Source organism: Falco biarmicus, chromosome 4, assembly GCF_023638135.1.
Source record: "Falco biarmicus isolate bFalBia1 chromosome 4, bFalBia1.pri, whole genome shotgun sequence".
Lineage (NCBI taxonomy): Eukaryota > Metazoa > Chordata > Aves > Falconiformes > Falconidae > Falco > Falco biarmicus.
In genome coordinates, this window is record NC_079291.1 from 101079186 (window position 1) to 101098999 (window position 19814).

Below are 19814 nucleotides of genomic sequence, written 5' to 3' on the forward strand. Positions count from 1 at the left end.
TGAGGTCTAAGTGTAAGGTCTTACACACCAGGGCATCATGTGGCCACCAAGTGATAGGGATATGGAGCAGTTTCTGCTGTAATAAGAAGAAGCTTCGGACATGAAGTTAAAATTGAGGTAGCTAAAGAAGAGCAGAGCTTGATGCTGCCCTTCATGTGCTAGTTGCTCAGCATGGTTGCCTCCTGGCCACCAAGGACTGGACCTCTGCTCTTTTCAGAGGGTGATTATCCAATGACCAGGTTCTTCTTTCATGCTGCACATGGCAACTATGATGCTACTGCTAATATCTTTGATCTGCAGTGCTGCTGTCACCCCAACAGGCTGTCTGAGTTAAGTGAGAAACAGGAACCAAGGAATGGCCATTCTAAGTTCCTGGCGTATGTTGAACGCCAGCCGCTGCCAGCTTTTCTCCTCTAAGAGCCCTGCCAAGCACCCTTACCCTCTGCACTTCAGTTTGGATCTCTTTCAAAGACCTTCACTAGGAAAAACACTTTTGCTAATGAAAACCTATAGCTTTGCTGGCCCCAGCTCTGAGTGCTGCTAATGGGGGAGTCTCAGGAGACCCTGTTTCTGTGCAGCAGAGCCACTTGACATTAGTCAACATCAGTTGCCCTTCCAGTCCCTGATAGGGTCAGGTGAACAAGCTCTCTCTACTGCAAACAAAAAGCTGGCTCTTCTAAACATCTAAATGTCAAGGCAGGTCAGCCAAGGTGTGATCAGCTCTCATGGCATAGCCATAAGCTGCAATGCTTTGTACCGGTGGCCAAGCAGACCACTGCTGGGAATGAAACTCGTTCCCAGCTCTAAAAGCAAATCAAAACCCTTACCTCCAGCTTGGCCTTCACAAAAGAAAGCCCAGCTAATCGGGCTGATCAGTCAATGACATACAGTTTTGAAAGAACAGGTTTTGATTTGCAGACAAATGTGTGTTCCCAGCACTGAAGTGCTTGTGGTTTGTGCTGAAATAGATGTTTTAGTACTGAATTTCTGGAACTGGGGGCTTTTGTTGACTCTTTCTCAAACAAAAAGTCAGTGCAAGCAGCCTTCATGATCTGTTCATGCGCAGCCTTCGTACTCAACGTGTGTGTGTGTGTGGCAGGGGGGCGAGGGGGGGAGTCTGCCAATGCAGGTGGCCCTGAGCATAGCCCTCACCAGCACACATTCATCAGGCATTAGACAGGCACACTTCCAGCTGATTTATCGTTATTTAATATTTAAATAACAGCTGATCATTCAGCCCTGGTGAGTAGATGTTCAATAACAGCAGATAGGAGCCTTCTGCTGCCAGCCCACCCACCCTCCTCCTTTACTTAATGCCAAGTGCAGAGCCCTCCCCTTGCTCCCTGGGCTTGCTGGGGGGCTGTGCCACATGCAGCTCAGCTCCCCCAGCCCCTGCCACCCTGCCCACCCACCCACAGTGCTTTGCCCGTGTCAGAGGCCTCTTAGGATTCACAGTTTCAGGACCCAGCAAGGAGATTTATTTGAGGTATTTCCTTAACAGGACTGACAAAGCTCTGTTCCCCTCCTATCACCCTGTGGGGTGAGCAACCTCTCCACTGCTGATGTCCGTATCTGTTTTTCAGTGTCATCTTTTGCTGGGCAGCTCTTTAGCCTTGTTCATCTGTCTTAAGACTGCCCTTTCTTAGCAAGCGAGCACCCTGCCTGGCATCTAACAAACTGCATCCCTCCCTTCAGTGCCCTTGCAATAATAATTCACTGTCCTGACACTTGCAGCTGGAGCATAGGGGACCTTGTCAGCTTAAAAATCGCTGCCACACTTCTGGGATTCTGAATCCAGCAGTACCTGAGATGACTGAAACAAGAAGAGTTTTTGAAAACCTATTTGCTCTCCACTCTTTCTACTTCTTTGTTTGCATTTTCCATTTCTCTCAGCCTGGGGGATGAGGCTCGGTGTTAGGCTAATGTTTATCTGTGCTTGGCTCTCTGATTGTCACTTTACAGCCCTGTCTGCAGGCCCTGCAGGTGGCACTTGCTTTCCCCTACAGAAATAGCACCCCCACAATCTTTTCTTCCAACTTCTGTCCAAAAAATAAATAGTACAGGAACGTTTCTGATGGTGTCAGGCTTTGTAATAGTTCATTCATTTCAACCCTAAACTTGGGGCTGAATTTGAGCTGGCAGTAGCTCTTTAATATACAGGACCTGTCTTATTACATCTCCGTTTAATGCATATTCGGGAGCTTTCCCTGAAAGCTCTTGTATAAAGGAGTATTATGACATCAGGAAGTCTAAAAGTACCTGAACTGCAGATGTGATAAATTCAGCAGGATGATACGTGCCTGGAATTCTTACTTGCCTTTTTCCATTGGCAAATGGCCGCCTGGGCTCCATCCCCCGGGATAGCTGTAGAGAGCCGCCAGTTTGATGAGCCTAACCAGCCATTGGATGTCACTTTGGCTCCACACTAATTCAAGGGAAACAGCATTTATCTGGCAGCCAGGCAGCCAGCTCTTCGGCAGCTGAGAGTTTAATTATCAAAGGTTCAGGCGAATCTTGCTCTTGCTATCTCCAACCAGCTGCTGCAGAAAAAAAGACCTTCTGGCCCCATCCAGAAGTTTGTGAAGCTCTTGCAAGTTCCCTTTTGCTGTTAAAATGAGTCCCAGCCCATTTGCCCTTTCCTGTGAAAGCTCTGGGCTGGATGCCACTAAAAAAAGAAAAAAAGAAACGGTGAAAATAATACAGTGGGGAAGGGCTCTGGGTGGATCGGGCTGAGCAAACAGCAGCCAGGAACAGGAACACTGGGCAGACTTCTGCTGGTGCCTTGATCCAGTCATAGGGGTTTGCACTGACAGATGGACAGGGGCAGGACTTCTTCAAACTGCAGGATGCCATTCTTTCACAGCCTCATTCTTCAGTGGTGGAGCAGAGTCACTGGCTTACATTTAGTCCAGGCTAGCTGTGTTTCTGCTGCTGCACCTCAGCCCCAGCAGTGTCTAAGCACAAAGCAAGGGCTACACCTGCCCACTCTCTGCCCCACTTCCTCCCTTTGGCTAATCCCAGTGAGGAGGGTGGGGATTGGATGGGCCAGAGGAGCAAGCTGAAGGCAAGAAAAGAAGGTAAGACAAGAAAAGAAAAGTCTCTGCAGAGGCAGTCATTTGCACAAGGCGCACTAGAAAAGTAATGGAGAGGTGAAAGGAGCCCCTAAATGAAGTCACCTTTCCCTCCAAGAAGATGAGAGGCCAGTGTGTGAGGAAGGTGGAGGAAATGTTGGAATCATGGGAATCATGTCCTGCTCCACTCTTCACTCAGCTTGTCCCAGTGCCCCAGATGCTTATCCTGGTTCCCCCACATCTGGGTTCGGGTGTCCCTGGATTCCTCTCCCAGCCTTGCTATTAATCACAATCAGTCTAAAACCAAAAGCTGTTGTATTCTCCCAGGTTCTGCTCAATATCCAGGTCTACCATGTAAGTGAGACACTCAAGACCTGAATGAGGTGCCATTTCCAATAGATCCTTTGCACTTTTGTGGCATGGATGTCCCTGCCCCTTCAGTCCTGCAGTGGCTGGTTAATAATGGGGCCACTTAAGTGCCTATCAGGAGAGTTTGTAACTAATGTGCTAGTGATGCACCTGCTTTTTGTTATTCTCAGGCTCTCTGCAGACACAATCAGACACAATTGGCCATTCTCGAGGCACATTTATCTTTTGAATATGAAGGCAAGAGACTCAATTATCTTTTTCAAAAGTAAGCTACGATTCCGGTGAGAAAATTAGTTATCCTCCCCATTCTTCTTCAAAATGCCATCAGGAACCATCAGAAGCAAATACTGTCAATCACTGTTTTGCCCGGTGTGTCTGAGCTGTCAGTAAGGATCCACACAGAGAAATACATTGTCTCCACTCCCCATCCAAGAAAAGTCTCTCCAAATCCTGGGCATGATTTTCGCAGTTGGGACTCCAGGCTAGATGCAATATAACTAGGCAGCTCAGGGCATGTGTGAACCTGAAGAAGATAGAAGGAGCAGGAACCCATAAATATCTACTACTGGTTGGAAACATAAGGCCTTCCCTGCCCCTTCCCCACCAACTCACACTTGAAAGCCACCCAGACAACTGCTCTAGATGGAAGAGAAACACACCCTGTAGCAAGTTCCTGCTATAAGTTTGATCTTGGGCTCCCTTTTGTAGTCCAGAAGCACTGTCACTAAGGCCAAGTTACTCTTGGGTGCCTCATTTTCCAACCTGTGTGAACAGAAATGTTTATTTAACAATATCACTCCAGGGTTTCCTCATCTCCCTAGTCTCCAGACCTGCCAGTTTGCTTACAGCACTGCCAACTGCAAACTGATTAGTCCAGTCCCCCTTCTCTTCTCCCCTATGGTTATCACTTTTACTAACAGCAAGGGAGTGATAATGGGGAAAGATGATCAAAGCTGCTGGTATTAACGCAGGGGATTAACAGTATTTATATTCCTGATCAGTGCACTCTCAGTGTGGAGAGAGAACCGCCACAAATCAGCCTTTTCCAACTGAGAGTTGCTGCGGTGCCACTACCTAAATAGCTGCTGGCTAATGAGTCCTTTGCGGCCGGCTGAGGGAACAGCTCACTCGCTTGGCTACTTCCCTTGCAACCTAATGTGCCCAGGCTTGCATCCATGACGGCTTGCAGGTATCTGCTCTTGGGTTTCAAACTGCTCTTGAGGTCTTGGGGGCAAGGTCCACTGTTGAGATCAAGCCAGCTGGTGCTGAACAAGCAACTGAACCAACGTGGCCGGTTCACACTGGGATTGCATCATACGATCATATAATCATAGAATGGTTTGGGTGGGAAGGGATGTTAAAGATCACAGGGGCAGAAAACACAACTTACGTCCTGGTCTGGAACTTTGTGGGAAGTTCAGTGAGCACCGCATTGGGGGAGGGAAGGAAGACAAAACCCAAAAATCTATGCCAGGTGTCACATGTAGGGCAGGAGACTGAAGTCCTCTGCAACCACTGAGAGAATTGATGTGGTGGTGTATATTGATTCCCCTGAGATTCCAGCAGCCACTCAGTGGGCAGGCAGGGATGCAGGGAGAGGAAGCAGGATCATCTGACCTTGGTCAGTCAAGGTTGCTGGCCACCACCAGCAAACCAAGGTAAAGAGACTTCACCCGGCAGCAGCTAGAGAACAACGCAATGCTCAAAGAAGAAATGGAGAGTACCAGGATCAGGACTCAGGTGAGAGGCACTTTTGGGGATGCAGAATTTCACTTCACATTGAAGAATGACACAAGGAAGCTTTCCACTTCTCTTCTGCCTCCCTTGAGGAGTCTTTCAGGGAGCACATGGCTCTCATCCTCAGAAAGGCCACAGACAGACCCCACTGCAGCACCCTCTCCCAACCAGAAAGCAATGTACGGATGCTCAAAGATGACCTGAGGAACCCAGACAACTCCTTTCCAAACCATCCAGCCTGTGTAAGCTGGTCACACTTCAATATTGAGACAAAGAAGTTAATCCAAAGCCGGGGCATTCTTATAAGTAAAACTTTACAAAAGGCAGGAAAACAGATGTCTTGCCCACCAGCTTTGGTCAGCATTTTTTGTCAGCCCAGCAAGAAAAGAGCAACCTGACTCTGATTTGCAAGTTTGAACACTGCCATCTGGATCATAAGGGGCTTCCTCAGGAGAACTATCTGGAGACCGGATGGGAGCTCTTCTTCTTAATTATTGCTATTAAGACATAAGGAACTTAAACAATGCCATTTATTTACACATCATTTAGGGTCATTACTCCCTTCATGACCAGCTAGAGTAATCTTTGACTATCTGCACAACTATTTGTTCCCCCACCCTAGCCTTAACCTGTTGCTCATCCCTCTGCATCTCTTATTTATTTATGCAGTGTAATAATGTCATAAGGGTTTATTTATATCATCATAATTGGTTGCTGTGGAGATGATCATTATGTCACAAGTACAGGCCAGGGAGTTTTTGCTGAAGAATAAATTACAAGGGGCCATGGAGGTGAGCCCTGTTGTTTTAGTGCACACTCCCATCCTCCCACTCACACTATGGACCACGTGCAGCCACACGCATGCCCAGCTCCACTTGCAGATGTTGGTCCCACATGTGGCCATGTGTAAACACAAGCTGACTTGCTCTGGCAAAATCTCAGAGCAGAGTGTTTTTATCCACATAACAGAGCAGTGGTAACTGTGGGGAGAGGAGACACAGTTGTGTACCACAGGAAAAGGCTAGAATCAGGGTAAGGCAGAGGGCAACAACGGTTCGCCTAAAACTCTTCCATCCCCACCCCATCCCTTCTCCAGCCTCTCCCCACACACATGCACAGTAAAAATCCCTCTGAAGGGGTTGCAAAGCCCCATGGATGACCCATGGGGACTAACGAACACAACCCCATCACTGTTACTCACTCATCAAAGCTGTTGCAGATTACCCTGCTGTCTCAGCCTTGTAGCAGCTCAACCGAGATCTACTTTTCTGGAGAAAACCTTCTGTCCCATTAGGCTGCTTCCAAGGTCATGACACCTAGTACAGTATAGCAGCAGCCTGTCATACAGGATGATGTGGACTTCTTGTACACTCCATCTTCAGGATGTGTTTGTCAGCAGGTCATGGTCTGCTTGTGTCTTGTGTATAATCAGAAGGAGCAAGCAAGAGATGAAGGCAAGTGTTTTCTCTGTGTGCCTGCATCCATCCAAGGTCAGCAAAATCACTAACAGACTGCCCTCCTGGCCAGATCTGATTGAAGGTGAATATAGAAGAGCTGATTGGCATTAGTGGGCTCTGGATAAATGGAGCTGTTCGCCTTGGGATCGTGAGTTCAGAGGAAGGTCAGTTCACTGTTGACCACCATTTGTTAGCCTCTGGCAGCGACTCAAGAACTTCTGTGAAATAAGGAGCCAGTCTTGGCTTGGGTCCCAGTGGAACAAGCATCTGTGTCACTGCAGTTGCTGTCCTTGCTGGACTCTTGGCTGGCTCCACAAGGAAATAACAAAGCAGGTCAGAGAGCCCATCGTTACGGCTTAGCACTTTTCTGGGGGATCACCCTGGAGGAGTTTCTGCTGTGTCTCGGTGCTGGTAGGCGCAGGAACAACTGCTGAGCTCTGGTTCTGATTGATGGGTGAAGGCCAGACACTGCCACAGAGACTTAAAGCAAGGAAAATCTCAAACTAAAACCGGGGAGGTGGGAGAAAGATCAAAATCTCCTGTGGAAGAAGTCAATAAAAAGGCAACTAAAATGACGGCAGAGCAGCTAAGACGTGAGGACAGGAGGCAGATGGTGTGGTTAGAGACTTATGTGAGCACCCCTCTCTACCCCATGACTGTTGTATATCTTTGGTGTTTAAGGTGGGGGAGAAAAGCCTTCTCCCACCCTCCTAGCCCACTTCACCCCGTGCCCAAAGTGGGTGCGGGGTCTGCAACAGTAAAGCTGCCCTATAGCCCATTCCTGTGTGCTCCTGCATTGCTGGACCACAGGCACTGAGGGAGGGAGGGAGGGAAATACTGGCCAGATGAACCATCCAGACAGCCTGTGGGCCTTAAATTGAGCATCCCCATATGTACTGAAATAAATGCAATAAACCAGGTCGCTATCACTTGCATGAAATTTGCTTATTGTTTTAAATCATCATTATCACCATCATAATTAATATCAAGCAACAGCTTAAAAAAAATAATGAATATTTTTATATGTGAACTTATCACAGGAAGGGGGGACACACACACAACGTAAAGTGGAAATGTGCCTGTATTGCTAATAAATATTATTGGAGGGACTCCCAGCTTTTCACATTACCACAGTGTGATATGACAGCCTATAATGGATTACTCAACTGCCCGGAGCCATTGTAGGAATAAATCCCTTTTAATATTCATGTGCGGTCTTTGAGAAAATAGATGTAAGCAGTTAATACTTTTCTATAGACAAAACAATGTAGTTTATCAAAACAAAATGTGTGCTTGAAAACAAAAACCACAAAGCTCCTGGACTCATCCATTTTTTGCAAATCAGAAAAAATAGGATCCAAAGAAAAGACAATTTGGGGCATGGTGGTGCACAGAAAGAAAGATAGGGAGGGACAGGATATTAGCAAGGGTAGGTAGAAAGGGGGGAAAAGCCATAAGAAAATGAGTATTTTGTGAATCTGTGGTTGTAAAGGGGGCGTCAAAGCAGGGTGTTGTGGGAGGAAGGTGCTGGCTGCAGTGGGGCTGCTGGCTGCCCTACAAAGCACTACTTGGGACGGGAGGGGGTATATGGGTGGCAAAGGAAGATGAAGCACTTCCCAGGAGGGAGGTGCAGTGCTCTGCAGGGTGCGAGGATGCCAGGTGATGCTAGGGCTTAGGCGTGTTTATAGGACAGTAAAGGATATAACAAAAGAGGTGAACAGGAAAGCTGCTCCCTCCCAGCCCTCTGCTCCATTTTGCTTTTCCTTTTGCGGCTGATCTATAAAACTTGCTAGGTTTTTATTTCTGGTTTGTTTGGGGGTTTCTTTCGCCCTTTACTGAGCAGAACAAGAGAAGCAGCGGTGCAGAGGAGCCTCTGTGTCTTTTTGTGTGGTAGGGAGTGAGGGAAATTGAGGTTAACCCTTCCTGCCCCAGCTTTTTGCTGGCAGTCAGTGCTTAGAGGGAAAACCAGAAAACAAAACTTTGTTAGGAACTGGAGGGAATGGCTGCAGCCTCTCAGAGGTGAGGGCAAAAATGAAAGACTTGATCTTACAGAACTAGATGCAGCTGAGATGTGAACCCAACTTTTATTTGGGCTATAAATGGCTGCAGATGCATCTGAAACTGTGAGGGAGAAAGAGGCAGAAACTCTTCAGTTCCCCTCCTGCTGTGAGATCTAGGCAGCAAAGACAAGCTTAAACTGAAGCATCAAGAATAAATAAGCTCCCCCTGGGACTCATGGAGCTTTGATATCTGTGGCTGCCTGGTGGGCGAAAGAGTTGACTCATCAATGCCTTCCGCTTGCCCATGTTCAGAGAGAGCCGGTGATGACACCCTTTGCCTCTGGCACAACATCAGCAAAGGCAGCTCAGGGTCTGTCCTGGACGGGGGTAGATGTGGTCCAAGCTGAATGAGACACCATGGTTTTGAACCAAATTCAGCTCAAAATGTAACCCAAGAGACTGACACTGCTCTGAATGCTGCAGCACTTGGCCGAAGTCATGAGTCTGCAGAGACTTAACTTGACCTTCTTGCCTGGGAAAGAACCAAGCCACTGGCTTCCATGGAGTTGCTTGGAGGAATTTGGCATTGCCATGTGTTGAAGCAACCACAACACCCTGAGATGCTCCCGTGCTTGAAAATACTTGGGGGAGGGGCACTATTTTTTAAGATATCTAGTTTTATAATAGTAATTCCAACCACCAACATAGCTAAAAAATCCATGAACTTACCACGTTAGCATGTCAGACCAATCCGCTCAACTTGCTCAGATTTTATTCTCACATCATGTTCATGGAACAGTGGGGTTCCCCATCTGGGCAAAGCTTCAGCTGTGTAACTGCTTGCAGTGCCAGCAGTGTTGGAAAGACTCTGTAATTAGAAATATTTCAGCACCATTTGTACAGACAACGTTTTCCTACATCTCTTTATTAATTCATTGTAACAGAAATCTTGTCACCGTAAATACCAGGAGTGTCCCTTTAAATGCCAGATAGTTTCATAGGCTGTATTGGGTGATATGAAAGTGGGCCAGTTTTATAGGTCATATTCTTCTTTGAAATGGAAAAGGTCCAGGAGACAATTGGGAACCAGAATGGGAAAAATTCCTCCCACCCACCTCCTTCCAGCTGAGCAGAGGTGTGTCTCGCTTCGAAAGGGAAAGAAAAAGTTTCACCTTCTAATTGTTGTATTGAGTAGCTCATTGACTGCACTTTTTGTTCAATACCTTTTTTACCACTCAGATTGTCTAATCAAAGGCTTTTTCCTTCCTTGGTTTAGCTTTGCAGCCTCTAGCATTGATTGAAAATCAGAAACGAAAGAGGAAAACAGGCTCTGGGAAAAGAGAACACAATTAACACCCAAGCAGCTTCATTTTTCGGGGTGCCTTTAAACATCTTGCACCTCTCAGTCTGTTCTCCCATTCTTTTATTTTCCCTTTTGTGTTCTGGAGGTTTCTTTAAGGAAAGCCTTTATCAGCAGCTCAGGGAGAAGATTAAAGCACCCGTCACAGAGAAACAGGTTACTTTTTGTGTCCGAGTTCTTAATCCACTTTATTAAAATGTTCCAAATCTTCCTTCAAGAGCAGAGATCAGAAGGACATTTCCCTGTCACCCCTGGCATGCCTGCCTTCCAGATACTCGCGCTCCATTAGAGGCTGAAAAAAAACCCAAAAACCAGTCAAGGCAAGGAAAGGAAGAGAGAACAAGGCTGCAGTGACTGGTTAATATGGGATGTGGAGCCTTCTACTTCATGGTCACTGGTACTGCTCTGTCTCCAGGCTGGAAGCAATTGAAAGCTTTTCCCATCCGAAAGACACTTGTGTGAATCGAGTCAGAGATCTCTGACTATTTTTACCTTTGAGGTTCAAAGAAGAGAGCTTTGCAGTGAGCAAAGCCAAACATCCACCCAGCCTGCTGTCCCGTGGCTGACAGCAGCAAGGAAAGGGCACAGAATGGCTGAGACTACTGAGTCGGCTTTGCTATACGCTCTGCCTGCTCCCACAGACCTCAGGCCTCGTATTTCCCAACTGAAATAATGGATCTCTGTGGTTAATAAACCTTTATGGATTTTCTTCCATGACATTGCTTAATCTTTTTTTCTGCATGTTCGTAATCCACCTCTGCACTAACATGGCCCTTCCAGAGCAAGGCTGAAGGACATCAGCACAAGCTTCTGCAGGGTTGCCTCTGATCTCTAGAGGTTCCCATCACTTTTTGTGATGTTTAGCTTGAAGGCTTTCACATTAAGACCCCTGGAAATGAAGTGTGTGATTCCTCTGGACAGCCTCAGGAGATGTCTTGGGGGAAACAAGCCTAGACACAGGTCTAAACCCTGTCTTGGATCTGCTGCCAGCTTCTCACCCCGAGATGCTGCATCCTGACCCTCTTTCCCCTTCCCTTCCCCTCAGGCTTCTCACACCGGATTGTCACAATCTGCCTGCCATAGACCAGAGATATGGCCGCAACACAATGCAGGCTGTCAGTGAAATGCGCTGTCTATGATGGTGGAAAACTAAAGTAAGGATAGGATAGAAGCTGCTCCAAGTAGCCACGACAGAGACCTAATGGGATAACTGTCATGATGGCTTTTCCATGTACCCAGCCTTGGATTTAAAAGGCCACTTGCTTTGCATAAGTAGCTACTGTTGTGTAAAGCAAGTGTATATGATGCAGACACTCCTCATGCTTCCTCAGGGTACAATTACTTTCTTATCTGTCTTGTACTGCTGTTTCTCTTCAGCTGAAGTAAGTTCTCCAGTGTGAGACTGTGGGGTTAATCTTTTCAGTAGGGAAAGCCTAAAAGAGCTGGGGAGAAGCATGGCAGTCTAAGAGAACGAAGAGCAAGGAGGTGACATCTTGGCAGGCAGAGACAGTGTTAGGTGTTTCTGAAAGACGACCATCGCATTTCCCATCAGTGCTGACTCATAAAGTGGCAGGTTCATTAAAGGTGAAGTACACACAAACTACAGCTTAAGCAATTTCATACTCTGCAAAGCACCTATGCAATTGGCTTTTCCCCTGCATCTTGACTTTTCTGAGTCAAGACTATCAAAGTAATTTGATTTTAAGATGTGTCATCCCGTTAATAAAACTGCAGTTGAAGGCTACATTTTATTTATTATTCGAATTACTGTACTTCTTCGAGGCCTTGGCTGCAACGCAGCCCTGCTTAGCTAGAGACTGTCTATCCACAACTCGAGGGACGAGTCCCTTCTGCTCCCCACCCCAGACTGCCACATGACTGGGGGAGATTTCCAAAGGGTTGCAAAGGTCTGGGTGCAGGACCCTGTTGATTTCCCTGTACTCCTGACTGCCTTCAACACACTTTTGCAAAATCTCCTCTCCAGTCAACACCGCTGATGAGCACTGCGAGAAAGGGGGCCCAGCACTAAGATCACTTGCAACAGACTCCAGCCACTCAGTGTCACTGCTGTGCCCTAATCACAAATCATCCCTTTTCTGCTTTTATAGCCAGCATACTACCGTGTTTTGTATCCACTGACACTGCTGTTCCAGGTACGGTACTGTACAGCAGCCTAGCCTGCAGCTATCTTGGTGTCCCATGTTTATCTAGTCTCTCCTGATGGCCTCCACAGCATATTTGCTCTATTTTCAAAGCCTGGTTTTGAGCCGCTTTGAATTCCCTTTGTGCTTAGAGATCCGCCTCGCTCTTCGAGCTCTGTGCACCCTCACCGGCAAGGTTTTTAAAGCAAGGCCGTAGCTGAAAGTTGTCATTGATACGTGATGCAGAACAAAATCCAGCTCGCTCGAATGCAGCTAGATTGGCTCAGCGGGGCTGGCAATAGATGAGCTGGGTCTTATCAGCGAAGGGAGCAGATACAACACGGGAGCAGCGTGCAGGGAGCAGATAGGAGCTCTGCGACAGCGGACGGCCTGTCTGGTGATAGTGCGGGGGGATAGGGTGGGTTGGGTGGGTTGTTGTTTTTTTTATGGCTGTTTTTGAGGCTGTTGTTTTAAAGCTGGCACTTTTCTGACCACGGCCACTGCATTAATGGGGAGCAGAAGTAAAAGTGACAGACAATCCGACGGAGGGGCTCAGTGACAAAAGGTCTCAACGGGGCACGTTTGTCCAAATGAGCCGCTGCCTCCTTGGGCAATTTATCCCTTGCTCCAAATGCATTTGCTGTATTTAATGACAAGTTGGTGGCATTTCTGCAATTAATCCTATCAAAAAGAGGTGATTTTACACAGAGCCCGTCCTGTATTGCTTACCCTGTGTTTTTGTTTATGAGGAGAGGGGCTGCCAGCTGTCTCACAAGTCAGGGCACCACAGCTCATGGCAGTAACAGGGGGTTATTAACCATGTGTCTTCTCCCGACATCTGAAACCAGCACAGCTGAAAAATACAACTTCAGATGGTCCTAACAAGCAATCTCCAAACTGCAAATATGCAACAGTGAGCGAAAGTATTTCTTTGCCAGTGTAACACTTTAATGAGTGGATGGCTCAGCAAATCTTTTATGCAGCTGCTTTCCCTGCTGCGGATACTGAGATTTATGGTAGGAAGGCAGGGGAGAAATAAGCAGCTGGGGGAGTGCAGTCCCTGTGTGGCTGGGTTCTACCTCCTCCTCTGGGTTTGGCTGGTCTGATCCTTCTGCAACTCTCCTTTCCTTGGATAAACCATTAATGGTCCCATTGACTGGGGACTTGGAGCCAGGAAAGAAAGTAGCTCCCGGTGCCAGAAATCATGACTTGGCTAAGACAAGAAGGAACAATCCATCCTTCCAATGGGAGCAGTGATGACATATACCCAAAGCTTTTAAATATTCAGTGCTCTTTGAATACTGATGACCTCTCTTGGAAAGAGAGAACCAAAGTAAATTAAGATGATGTATTCTTGCAATTTTGAGAAGCTTTTCCATGTTCCCTTCCAAAGGATGGGTTCTTAAGCTCTTTATCCTCCAGTCCAATTAAATGCCATTTCTGATGAACGCTAGTCCCAAAACCAAAAATTACAATACCTGGAGGAATGGGATCCAAGAGTAACAATCTTCCTTCCTGACGGTGGTGGACTCAGAGGCAAAAGAATAAGCCCAACATGCATTTTCCAGAAAGCCCTTCCTAATGTTCATAACCTTCAACAGCAAAGTCTTTTTGCAAAACACAATCCTTAGAAATGTTATTAATAGAAAAAAAAAAAACCAAAAACAACAAAACAACCAACCAAAAAAAAACCAAACCCCAAAAAAACCCCAAAATAAACTATACAAGCCAGCATGTTCTCAACTGATTTACAAACCCTCTGAGCTGGTCCTTCACTCACTCTTCCTGTCATAATGAAATTGTCACTGCCCTTGGACCTGAGCTCCCAGCTGGAGGAGAAAACTCACACCCCGACTTGCCCATTGCCAGTAATGTTCTCATCTGGGGAGCCTGCTGTATCAGTGACAGTGTAAAGCAATTCTTGTTCTGACACTGCATCATAAATTTAGCAATTTAATAGTCATAAACCAAATAATAGTTATCTTCTGAGTCTGAAAAAAAACAAAATATTTTTTGCTGTTAGCACACCTTGGTGTTGCAAACTGAGCTGTTCAGTCTTCTAGTTGCTAGGAAAGGTTTTATCCAACACCGTCTCCGAAAGCACTTTCTGATTCATACTTGCTTGCAAAAGCTCTGAAGAAAGACCAGCGATAGACGGAGACTTGAAGAAAGCTCCTGAAGGAATGTGAAGGTCTTGTTGTTGAGGACACAGAGATGAAAACATTGGCAAAATACATAAGATGCTTGCACTTTCCTTATTTATCCAAAAAGCTATTTTTGTTTATTAAAACCTAGTTACTAGCTGCATCTCGCCAATAACCTGGAGTGCTTGCTTGGTTAATTTAAGCAAGCAGAGCTTTGACAAAGTAATTTTACCGTCCTCGGGGATCTGCCAGCTTATGCCGGTCTTCACTATTTCAGATGAAATTGAGTTAATTTTCGCTGAAATTGCTTCTTAGCATACAAACACATTCCCCATCATTGCAAGCTTATGCCTCTGCAGCTCTATTATTCTTTAATTTACACACCCCGGCAGCGAGGGATTAATGCCTGAGACATACAAAAGGCTACAGTGTGGAGAGAAGGGAAGGAAAGAGAGAGTGGAGCTCTGCAGGGAATAGGTAATGGTGTTTCAGTTTTATAGTCAAAACATTTAAAGTCTGGCATTAATATGGAGTCAACTCTTGTTGTCCTTTCACTCTGGAAATGCATCGTCTAAAGTCTCCAGGCAGAAAACACCTCAGCTGCTCAGCCAGGCCAGAGATGATGGCAGGCTCCCAAAGGATTGCCAGGTTGAGAGGGCAATCACCAGAATATTACAAACTGCTCCACATCAGGAACTGGTTGCAGGGGGTCAAGGTGGTGTGGAGCAGAACTACACAGGAAAACCAGATTTTGCTTTTGCATCTTCCATGACGCTCTTGCTTCAAACAGGAGTTCCCCCAGGAAAATGCTGCTGCCAAGGCTCTGGGGATGCCTTCACATGCTCAGAAATTAAAATGCCAGGTTCTCATAAGCATCTAGACAAAAATATAACTAGTGCCAAAGCACCTGTAAATGGATGGAAAAGGGGGATTCCACTATCTGTCTTTTCCAGAGAGAAAAGGCAGAAGTGCCAGCAGTCCCTGTAAAGTCTCTACTGAGATTTTAGGGCAGTAGCATTTTGAGGAAGTCCTGGATGATGATTGATCAGAACAGCAATTATGCTTTTTTTTATGTGATCACTTCAGTTTTCCTCCCTTAATTAAAAAGCTAACCTTTTTTTTTTTTTTTTAGCTCTTTTTATTCCTCTTTTATTGTATACACCTCTGAGGTATATACAGGTTGTCACATAAAATATAGCAGTCCCATATCGTGTGCTGGTATGCACGCAGCAATGCTGTAATGAGACGTTTAAATTCCTTATCTTCCTTTGACGGCCTGCCCTTCCCTCCTCTTCCCCGACTACTGCCGGTGCTGCATGAATGCCACAGTACATACCAAGGTCCCACTCCACTGCCCACGCATCCTACTTCCACACCAACATGTTAATACTTTCTTCTCGTTACCCTCCGCTTACGAGAAGCTCTCCATCAGCCTGTGTTATTATTCAGCCTTCAAATCTTTTCTTGTTTCCTCCTTTACCATGACACCTACCAAATCTGGACACCACAAGGAAGTTGCTGATGTGCTGGACCACTGCATCTTACACTAATTCATCTTGTTGTCAAACATCCAGCTGTTCTTCCTGGCTTTTTATCAGATGGTAAGCGCTTTGGGGTGAGGGCAATCCTGTGCCTTTGGCTTGATCACCCTGTCATCGCGGGTGTATGCTGTGAAGTCTACAAATTTAGCAGCAAAAAAGAGAAAGCTCTTGGGCTCTAAAACAGGGCAACTGTATGAAATATGCTCTTGTATTCAGAATGTATATCTTGTGATATACAAAGGACTAGACAAGGAGGGTCCCTCCCAGGCAAGAACTATTTCTATCTTCAGCCTGAGAGACAAACAAGTGGGAATATTTATTTTTTTTTTGCTGTAGAGTATAACAGACATCCCAGCACCCATGGAACACCAGTTTGCCTTTCAGGGCTTCCCAGGCATCGTTTTACCCTTCTGCCAATGTCCCAGATGTTTGGCTTTGAGGCCAGTGGAAGCAATATTGCTTTTCTCTGCAGTGTGTGGGCAACACTGGCCCCTTTCTACCACCAGAATGACCAGGCTTAAATCTGCCTAACGCTAACACATTAAGTTTCCTTTATTTGATAATGTTCCCTCCTGAGTACTGTCATTGCTAGCTGTGGGTACGATAGCAGTGGGGAAGGAGGTCTTCAATACGATTCATATTGAAAAAAATGACAGGAACTCTGGTTCCCCCCAGAAATAACCTCATCATTTTGCAGGGCTAACACCAGCTCTGCTGTGCTGCTGGAAAAACCCAGTCTCCAGAGCAAGTCCTACTTGAATCCAGGAGTGAGAAAGGTGAGAAAGGACATGTTACTGTTTTGCACTATAGAGAGACTCATGAGAAACTCCTGCGCAGTCAGAGCAAGACCAAATCCGAGAACAAGAGAAACCCCCTCCCCATTTGGAGAAGAAGGAAAGGAGGAAAGAGCAGGAGAAAAGTGTGACGAGAGAAACAGTTCCATTGAGGTGACTGGTAAATACTGAAAAGGACAAGGCACTTGCAGCACTTGGGGTCCAACTTGTATTGGCAGAGCACTATTAAGTGGCTCTGTTGGATCTGCACAACCATCTCTTGAAAACAGCTGAAAACCAGCCTAAAAAGTTACGTTACACCAGTGGACTAGTAGGGCAGGGTAGCAGCAGCAACACGCCAACAGCAAGGACTAGGAGCAGTGGTTCAGGCAGGTGTACTTTGTCCTCCCTCTGCCATCCAGGAGCAATTTCTGCCATTTTCCCAGCAAAATTATTTCAGAAATCAACTGCTTTCAGCTCAGCTGACTTTTAGCCTCATGCATTTTTATACACTCTCTGCAAGAATGAGAAGGATATTTACATTTTTTAATAAGCCTGACAGTTTGAAAGTAATTGGGGATTTATAATGGGTTTGTTTAGGTCTTTTTCACTTGAATTCCAACAGCTAGTCTTAGGCCTAACAAGCAATATTATCTCTATGGTGATGAGGGAACCTCAACAGGAGGCCCTGAAGCCAAAGAGGAAAGCACTGGCATGTTTTGTTTTGTTAAGTTATATTTTTTCCTTTGAACCTGCATTTAAAAGCAGAAACAGCATAACAAAATTTAAAGCAAGAACAAAATTCCTCCAGCCATCCAGTGTTCATAACTCTGGCTTCTTCCGCTGGTTCTCCCAGAGGCACGTAAGCCAGTGTCTGATCTCTATCAAGGTGTTTTTTTCTTCCTAGCAAAGATTTGCATTTATTTGTTCTATTATGGTTCTAAAGTGATCTTAACCCTGATTTTTCTTTGGGGGGAATCAGATGCTTGGTGCTAAGGATGGAATTAACCTACAAAACTCAAGGTCTGGGATCAGATTCCTGCAGATGCATCTCAAGGACTCAGTTCTGCTTGTTCCTGAAATGAAAAGACAGCTGTACCAGGTGGAAGAGAGTAAGGAGTGAAAGCTGAGAAGGGATCTGATCCAGTGGTGATAACAGCATTTTCAGTGAGGACTGCTATCAAAACCAGAGACAGACTCCTGGGAGTCTCTGGCTTCCTTGACATTGCTGAGGGACACTACCGAGACTGCAGCGCTGGTGTGTCCCCAGCTCCTCTAGACAAGGGATGCTGACATGTTGCAGGTGAAATGCTCTGAACTAACTTTCACATTTGGTCCTTGTTTCTTCATGCCTCAGTTTCCCTCTCTTTTTAAGAGAAGAAACAGCAGTCCCTGTCTCCTGCAATAGCAAGGATATAAATGCAACAGAGATCAGCAGGGCTTAGTGCTAAAGTAGGAAGCGTTCACCAAAACCCACAGAAAACAATCATAATGAGGAAAAAGACCAGGACCAGCACTGACACCCCTGATCAGCAGATATTGGCACAAGGGCCCATTTCAGCATAAGCAAGCGCTGAGCAGGGGTGCTATGGGGCATACCCATACCTGACTTTGCCAAGGGCAGAGTCTCTCAGTTCACGTTTTCTCCTCCCCGTGCCTCAGACCTCCATGGCATGCAGGGCACAGCAGCGAATCGCTTCTCACGGCCTGCGTTGCTATTCTTTTCTGAGGGCAGCTAAAGCTGTGGGAAGAATGACTTTCATAAGCAAAGCAAAGAGGAGTGGAGATGTTGCCATTTGCCATTGCTCTTGCTTGCTCTTGGCTGCGTGCTTTGGTTGGAAACCCATGCAAGCTGTACAGCCAAGGTGTAGCCTAATCTACTGGGTCTCAGGCTGCGACTGTGCAGCCTTCTTTCCTTCCCTTGTGGAGCAAAGAGGGACAAAAGGGACAATGCTCATTCCCTGGCTCCCACAGCCCCAGGAGGGCCTTCTCCAGCCCCCTTGCCGCAGAAAGCCACAGGGGGCACTCATCGCCCCAGCACCCACAGCAGTGCTGCCCACTCCTTGCTGCGCCTTCCCAGCACAAGTGTCATGAGTGTGCAGCGATGCACTGGCCTCAGCACCCTGTGGAGGGCAGCAGGCAGGGAGGGGGCTGCAGGCAGGGAGCCATGGCTGGTGGGACACGTGGAGGGAGGGGTGGAGTGAGAGGAGATAAAGAGAAATGGGACGGGAATGGAAGAAAGGCAGCAGGGGGGAGAGGGGAAAGTGGGAAATGAATTGAAATGAGTTAGAAAATTCCAGGCAGATGAGCTTGAGCATTCAGCAGCTGAGATGTGGGGCTTCATTAGTACAGACCGACGGAAGATAGAGACATTAAGGAAGGAAATGTGTGACTCACAGGGGAAAATGGGAAAAACAACACACACCATAGCAGCTGCTCCGTTTACTTCAATTAAAGAACAGCTCAAAGGGTATGTTAAGGGGGAAGGAGGGGGAAGCAAACAAAGGCACAAACAACAGAAAAAAACGCCAACCAGATGAAGCAACTGTTACCCTCAAGCACCTAAATGAACCGACTCAGGCATTTGAACACGGAGCCAGCGTTCCTCACCCTGTACCTCCAAAGAGGAGCTGAGTGCTTGCTCTGCAGAGTCAGGCTGCGGCAGGAGCTGCTGGCCAGGGAGCGTGGAGCTGGGCACGGGGCAGCCAGCCCTCACAAACATACTGTCCCAGCTATCAGGGGAAGGGAAAGGCAGTTTCCTTCAGCACAGCTCTGTAACACCTTGGGAATGGGTGAGCAGGGCATCCCACCACAGCTAAATCACCAGCCACAGCATGCCCAAGCAAGGAAGGGAGGATGGCAGTGGGGGGTGCGTTTACCACAACCATGACTCACAGCAGAGCTGTGTTGGCCAAAGGGAAGCACATTGCACTTGGCTCCAGGGTGGTGGGGTATGATGCTAGAACCTCTCCATCCTCTTGGTGCCACTCCACAGCCATCCCAGATCACCTGCCCTAGGTTTTTCTGCCAGCGTCAGCCAGAGCCAGGCAGCCTCTCCCAGTTACCTCACCAGCCACTATGCTTGGCTGGGATGCAAACACTTCTCTTACCTCCTCCCATGGTGTGTAAGGATACAAAGAGCTCACTGAGATTGACTTGTGCTGCTTTTCCAGAAATAAAGGTTGATGTTCATTCCAGTAGAAATTTTAGTGATATTTCAG